The sequence below is a fragment of the Rutidosis leptorrhynchoides genome, chromosome 4, assembly GCF_046630445.1.
Source record: "Rutidosis leptorrhynchoides isolate AG116_Rl617_1_P2 chromosome 4, CSIRO_AGI_Rlap_v1, whole genome shotgun sequence".
NCBI lineage: Eukaryota > Viridiplantae > Streptophyta > Magnoliopsida > Asterales > Asteraceae > Rutidosis > Rutidosis leptorrhynchoides.
The window spans coordinates 15731804-15739920 of record NC_092336.1 but is presented as its reverse complement, the minus strand read 5'-3'; positions in this window follow the sequence as shown (position 1 = coordinate 15739920).

Below are 8117 nucleotides of genomic sequence, written 5' to 3'. Positions count from 1 at the left end.
AGGTTTAAAAAGCTTTACGTAGATTATCAAATAATGATAATCTAAAATATCCTGTTTACACACGACCATTACATAATAGTTTACAATACAAATATGTTACAACAAAATAAGTTTCTTGAATGCAGTTTTTACATAATATCATACAAGCATGGACTCCAAATCTCGTCCTTATTTAAGTATGCGACAGCGGAAGCTCTTAATAATCACCTGAGAATAAACATGCTTAAAACGTCAACAAAAATGTTGGTGAGTTATAGGTTTAACCTATATATATCAAATCATAATAATAGACCACAAGATTTCATATTTAAATACACATCCCATACATAGAGATAAAAATCATTCATATGGTGAACACCTGGTAACCGACATTAACAAGATGCATATATAAGAATATCCCCATCATTCCGGGACACCCTTCGGATATGATATATATTTTGAAGTACTAAAGCATCCGGTACTTTGGATGGGGTTTGTTAGGCCCAATAGATCTATCTTTAGGATTCGCGTCAATTAGGGTGTCTGTTCCCTAATTCTTAGATTACCAGACTTAATAAAAAGGGGCATATTCGATTTCGATAATTCAACCATAGAATGTAGTTTCACGTACTTGTGTCTATTTTGTAAATCATTTATAAAACCTGCATGTATTCTCATCCCAAAAATATTAGATTTTAAAAGTGGGACTATAACTCACTTTCACAGATTTTTACTTCGTCGGGAAGTAAGACTTGGCCACTGGTTGATTCACGAACCTATAACAATATATACATATATATCAAAGTATGTTCAAAATATATTTACAACACTTTTAATATATTTTGATGTTTTAAGTTTATTAAGTCAGCTGTCCTCGTTAGTAACCTACAACTAGTTGTCCACAGTTAGATGTACAGAATAAATCGATAAATATTATCTTGAATCAATCCACGACCCAGTGTATACGTATCTCAGTATTGATCACAACTCAAACTATATATATTTTGGAATCAACCTCAACCCTGTATAGCTAACTCCAACATTCACATATAGAGTGTCTATGGTTGTTCCGAAATATATATAGATGTGTCGACATGATAGGTCGAAACATTGTATACGTGTCTATGGTATCTCAAGATTACATAATATACAATACAAGTTGATTAAGTTATGGTTGGAATAGATTTGTTACCAATTTTCACGTAGCTAAAATGAGAAAAATTATCCAATCTTGTTTTACCCATAACTTCTTCATTTTAAATCCGTTTTGAGTGAATCAAATTGCTATGGTTTCATATTGAACTCTATTTTATGAATCTAAACAGAAAAAGTATAGGTTTATAGTCATAAAAATAAGTTACAAGTCGTTTTTGTAAAGGTAGTCATTTCAGTCGAAAGAACGACGTCTAGATGACCATTTTAGAAAACATACTTCCACTTTGAGTTTAACCATAATTTTTGGATATAGTTTCATGTTCATAATAAAAATCATTTTCTCAGAATAACAACTTTTAAATCAAAGTTTATCATAGTTTTTAATTAACTAACCCAAAACAGCCCGCGGTGTTACTACGACGGCGTAAATCCGGTTTTACGGTGTTTTTCGTGTTTCCAGGTTTTAAATCATTAAGTTAGCATATCATATAGATATAGAACATGTGTTTAGTTAATTTTAAAAGTCAAGTTAGAAGGATTAACTTTTGTTTGCGAACAAGTTTAGAATTAACTAAACTATGTTCTAGTGATTACAAGTTTAAACCTTCGAATAAGATAGCTTTATATATATGAATTGAATGATGTTATGAACATCATTACTACCTTAAGTTCCTTGGATAAACCTACTGGAAAAGAGAAAAATGGATCTAGCTTCAACGGATCCTTGGATGGCTCGAAGTTCTTGAAGCAGAATCATGACACGAAAACAAGTTCAAGTAAGATCATCACTTGAAATAAGATTGTTATAGTTATAGAAATTGAACCAAAGTTTGAATATGATTATTACCTTGTATTAGAATGATAACCTACTGTAAGAAACAAAGATTTCTTGAGGTTGGATGATCACCTTACAAGATTGGAAGTGAGCTAGCGAACTTGAAAGTATTCTTGATTTTATGTAACTAGAACTTGTAGAATATATGAAGAACACTTAGAACTTGAAGATAGAACTTGAGAGAGATCAATTAGATGAATAAAATTGAAGAATGAAAGTGTTTGTAGGTGTTTTTGGTCGTTGGTGTATGGATTAGATATAAAGGATATGTAATTTTGTTTTCATGTAAATAAGTCATGAATGATTACTCATATTTTTGTAATTTTATGAGATATTTCATGCTAGTTGCCAAATGATGGTTCCCACATGTGTTAGGTGACTCACATGGGCTGCTAAGAGCAAATCATTGGAGTGTATATACCAATAGTACATACATCTAAAAGCTGTGTATTGTACGAGTACGAATACGGGTGCATACGAGTAGAATTGTTGATGAAACTGAACGAGGATGTAATTGTAAGCATTTTTGTTAAGTAGAAGTATTTTGATAAGTGTATTTAAGTCTTTAAAAAGTGTATAAATACATATTAAAACACTACATGTATATACATCTTAACTGAGTCGTTAAGTCATCGTTAGTCGTTACATGTAAGTGTTGTTTTGAAACCTTTAGGTTAACGATCTTGTTAAATGTTGTTAACCCAATGTTTATAATATCAAATGAGATTTTAAATTATTATATTATCATGATATTATCATATATGAATATCTCTTAATATGATATATATACATTAAATGTCTTTACAACGATAATCGTTACATATATGTCTCGTTTAAAAATCATTAAGTTAGTAGTCTTGTTTTTACATATGTAGTTCATTGTTAATATACTTAATGATATGTTTACTTATCATAGTATCATGTTAACTATATATATATATCCATATATATGTCATCATATAGTTTTTACAAGTTTTAACGTTCGTGAATCACCGGTCAACTTTGGTGGTCAATTGTCTATATGAAACATATTTCAATTAATCAAGTCTTAACAAGTTTGATTGCTTAACATGTTGGAAACATTTAATCATGTAAATATCAATCTCAATTAATATATATAAACATGGAAAAGTTCGGGTCACTACAGTACCTACCCGTTAAATAAATTTCGTCCCGAAATTTTAAGCTGTTGAAGGTGTTGACGAATCTTCTGGAAATAGATGCGGGTATTTCTTCTTCATCTGATCTTCACGCTCCCAGGTGAACTCGGGTCCTCTACGAGCATTCCATCGAACCTTAACAATTGGTATCTTGTTTTGCTTAAGTCTTTTAACCTCACGATCCATTATTTCGACGGGTTCTTCGATGAATTGAAGTTTTTCGTTGATTTGGATTTCATCTAACGGAAGAGTGAGATCTTCTTTAGCAAAACATTTCTTCAAATTCGAGACGTGGAAAGTGTTATGTACAGCCGCGAGTTGTTGAGGTAACTCAAGTCGGTAAGCTACTGGTCCGACACGATCAATAATCTTGAATGGTCCAATATACCTTGGATTTAATTTCCCTCGCTTACCAAATCGAACAACGCCTTTCCAAGGTGCAACTTTAAGCATGACCATCTCTCCAATTTCAAATTCTATATCTTTTCTTTTAATGTCAGCGTAGCTCTTTTGTCGACTTTGGGCGGTTTTCAACCGTTGTTGAATTTGGATGATCTTCTCGGTAGTTTCTTGTATAATCTCCGGACCTGTAATCTGTCTCTCCCCCACTTCACTCCAACAAATCAGAGACCTGCACTTTCTACCATAAAGTGCTTCAAATGGCGCCATCTCAATGCTTGAATGGTAGCTGTTGTTGTAGGAAAATTCTGCTAACGATAGATGTCGATCCCAACTGTTTCCGAAATCAATAACACATGCTCGTAGCATGTCTTCAAGCGTTTGTATCGTCCTTTCGCTCTGCCCATCAGTTTGTGGATGATAGGCAGTACTCATGTCTAGACGAGTTCCTAATGCTTGCTGCAATGTCTGCCAGAATCTTGAAATAAATCTGCCATCCCTATCAGAGATAATAGAGATTGGTATTCCATGTCTGGAGACGACTTCCTTCAAATACAGTCATGCTAACTTCTCCATCTTGTCATCTTCTCTTATTGGCAGGAAGTGTGCTGATTTGGTGAGACGATCAACTATTACCCAAATAGTATCAAAACCACTTGCAGTCCTTGGCAATTTGGTGATGAAATCCATGGTAATGTTTTCCCATTTCCATTCCGGGATTTCGGGTTGTTGAAGTAGACCTGATGGTTTTTGATGCTCAGCTTTGACCTTAGAACACGTCAAACGTTCTCCTACGTATTTAGCAACATCGGCTTTCATACCCGGCCACCAAAAATGTTTCTTGAGATCCTTGTACATCTTCCCCGTTCCAGGATGTATTGAGTATCTGGTTTTATGAGCTTCTCTAAGTACCATTTCTCTCATATCTCCAAATTTTGGTACCCAAATCCTTTCAGCCCTATACCGGGTTCCGTCTTCCCGAATATTAAGATGATTCTCCGATCCTTTGGGTATTTCATCCTTTAAATTTCCCTCTTTTAAAACTCCTTGTTGCGCCTCCTTTATTTGAGTAGTAAGGTTATTATGAATAATTATATTCATAGATTTTACTCGAATGGGTTCTCTGTCCTTCCTACTCAAGGCATCGGCTACCACATTTGCCTTCCCCGGGTGGTAACGAATCTCAAAGTCGTAATCATTCAATAATTCAATCCACCTACGCTGCCTCATATTCAGTTGTTTCTGATTAAATATGTGTTGAAGACTTTTGTGGTCGGTATATATAATACTTTTGACCCCATATAGGTAGTGCCTCCAAGTCTTTAATGCAAAAACAACCGCGCCTAATTCCAAATCATGCGTTGTATAATTTTGTTCGTGAATCTTCAATTGTCTAGACGCATAAGCAATCACCTTCGTTCGTTGCATTAATACACAACCGAGACCTTGCTTTGATGCGTCACAATAAATCACAAAATCATCATTCCCTTCAGGCAATGACAATATAGGTGCCGTAGTTAGCTTTTTCTTCAATAACTGAAACGCTTTCTCTTGTTCATCATTCCATTCAAATTTCTTCCCTTTATGCGTTAATGCAGTCAAGGGTTTTGCTATTCTGGAAAAGTCTTGGATGAACCTTCTGTAGTAACCAGCTAGTCCTAAAAACTGGCGGATGTGTTTCGGAGTTTTTGGGGTTTCCCACTTTTCAACAGTTTCTATCTTTGCCGGATCCACCTTAATACCTTCTTTGTTCACTATGTGACCGAGGAATTGAACTTCTTCCAACCAAAATGCACACTTTGAAAACTTAGCGTACAATTCTTCCTTCCTCAATACTTCTAACACCTTTCTCAAATGTTCACCGTGTTCTTGATCATTCTTTGAGTAAATAAGTATGTCATCAATGAAAACAATGACAAACTTGTCAAGGTATGGTCCACACACTCGGTTCATAAGGTCCATGAACACAGCTGGTGCATTAGTTAAACCAAACGGCATGACCATAAACTCATAATGACCGTAACGTGTTCTGAAAGCAGTCTTTGGAACATCATCTTCTTTCACCCGCATTTGATGATACCCGGAACGTAAGTCAATCTTTGAATAAATAGACTAGCCTTGTAGTTGATCAAATAAGTCGTCGATTCTCGGTAGTGGGTAGCGGTTCTTGATGGTAAGTTTGTTCAACTCTCGGTAGTCGATACACAACCTGAATGTACCATCTTTCTTCTTGACAAACAAAACAGGAGCTCCCCACGGTGATGTGCTTGGTCGAATGAAACCACGCTCTAAAAGTTCTTGTAATTGGCTTTGCAGTTCTTTCATCTCGCTGGGTGCGAGTCTATAAGGAGCACGAGCTATTGGTGCAGCTCCTGGTACAAGATCTATTTGAAATTCAACGGATCGATGTGGGGGTAATCCCGGTAATTCTTTCGGAAATACATCGGGAAATTCTTTTGCGACGGGAACATCATTGATGCTCTTTTCTTCAGTTTGTACTTTCTCGACGTGTGCTAGAACAGCATAGCAACCTTTTCTTATTAGTTTTTGTGCCTTCAAATTACTAATAAGATGTAGCTTCGTGTTGCCCTTTTCTCCGTACACCATTAAGGGTTTTCCTTTTTCTCGTATAATGCGAATTGCATTTTTGTAACAAACGATCTCTGCTTTCACTTCTTTCAACCAGTCCATACCGATTATCACATCAAAACTCCCTAACTCTACTGGTATCAAATCAATCTTAAATGTTTCGCTAACCAGTTTAATTTCTCGATTCCGACATATATTATCTGCTGAAATTAATTTACCATTTGCTAATTCGAGTAAAAATTTACTATCCAAAGGCGTCAATGGACAACTTAATTTAGCACAAAAATCTCTACTCATATAGCTTCTATCCGCACCCGAATCAAATAAAACGTAAGCAGATTTATTGTCAATAAGAAACGTAGCCGTAACAAGCTCCGGGTCTTCCTGTGCCTCTGCCGCATTAATATTGAAAACTCTTCCGCGGCCTTGTCCATTCGTGTTCTCCTGGTTCGGGCAATTTCTAATAATGTGGCCCGGTTTTCCACATTTATAACAAACTACATTGGCATAACTTGCTCCGACACTACTTGCTCCGCCATTACTCGTTCCGACACCATTTGTTCCTTTCGTTCTATTAACCCCTGGTCCGTAGACCTCACACTTCGCCGCGCTATGACCATTTCTTTTACACTTGTTGCAAAATTTGGTGCAGAACCCCAAGTGATACTTTTCACACCTTTGGCATAGCTGCTTCTGATTGTTGTTGTTGTTGCGGTTATTATTGTTGTTGGGATGATTGTTGTAGTTGCTGTTGTTGTTGTTGTTGTTGTTGTTGGGCCGTTTGTTGTAGTTGCGATTGATGTTGCGATTGTTGGGGTAATTGTTGCGATTATTGTTGTAATTGCTGTTGTTGTTGTTGTATTGGTGATTCTTATCACCGTTTTCCTCCCACTTTCTTTTGACTTGCTTCACATTGGCCTCTTCAGCAGTCTGTTCTTTAATTCTTTCTTCAATCTGGTTCACTAGTTTGTGAGCCATTCTACATGCCTGTTGTATGAAGGCGGGCTCGTGTGAACTTATATCTTCTTGGATTCTTTCCGGTAATCCTTTCACAAACGCGTCGATCTTCTCTTCCTCATCTTCGAATGCTCCCGGACACAATAGGCACAATTCTGTGAATCGTCTTTCGTACGTGGTAATATCAAATCCTTGGGTTCGTAACCCTCTAAGTTCTGTCTTGAGCTTATTGACCTCAGTTCTGGGACGGTACTTCTCGTTCATCAAGTGCTTGAATGCTATCCACGGTAGTGCGTACGCATCGTCTTGTCCCACTTGCTCTAGATAGGTATTCCACCATGTTAACGCAGAACCTGTGAAGGTATGCGTAGCGTACTACACTTTGTCCTCTTCAGTACACTTACTTATGGCAAACACCGATTCGACCTTCTCGGTCCACCGTTTCAATCCGATCGGTCCTTCGGTTCCATCAAATTCCAAAGGTTTGCAGGCCGTGAATTCTTTGTAGGTGCATCCTACACGATTTCCTGTACTGCTAGATCCAAGGTTATTGTTGGTATGTAGCGCAGCCTGTACTGCGGCTATGTTTGAAGCTAGAAAAGTATGGAATTCCTCTTCATTCATATTCACGGTGTGTCGAGTAGTCGGTGCCATTTCCTTCAAAATAGTCAAATGGAACAAGTTAATCATACAGAATATTAAGAGTAGTTAATAGTATTTCGTAGCATAATATGAACTCATTTATAAAAGCTTTTTCTTCATATTAGCGTTTTATAAGTTTAAATTCGGGTAGTACCTACCCGTTAAGTTCATACTTAGTAGCTAATATACAATTCAACTACTACAATTCTATATGAAAAACTGATTATAATAATATTTCGCGTTCAAACTTTTTCACAATATTTTACAAACTTACAATACCGCTTATTTTACATATAGCATGAAATATAGCACACAATAAATTTGATACAAGATGGTTGTGAAGATAATTCTAGCTAGTACACAAGTCGTTCAGCAAAGGCAATAAAGACACGTAATTCATA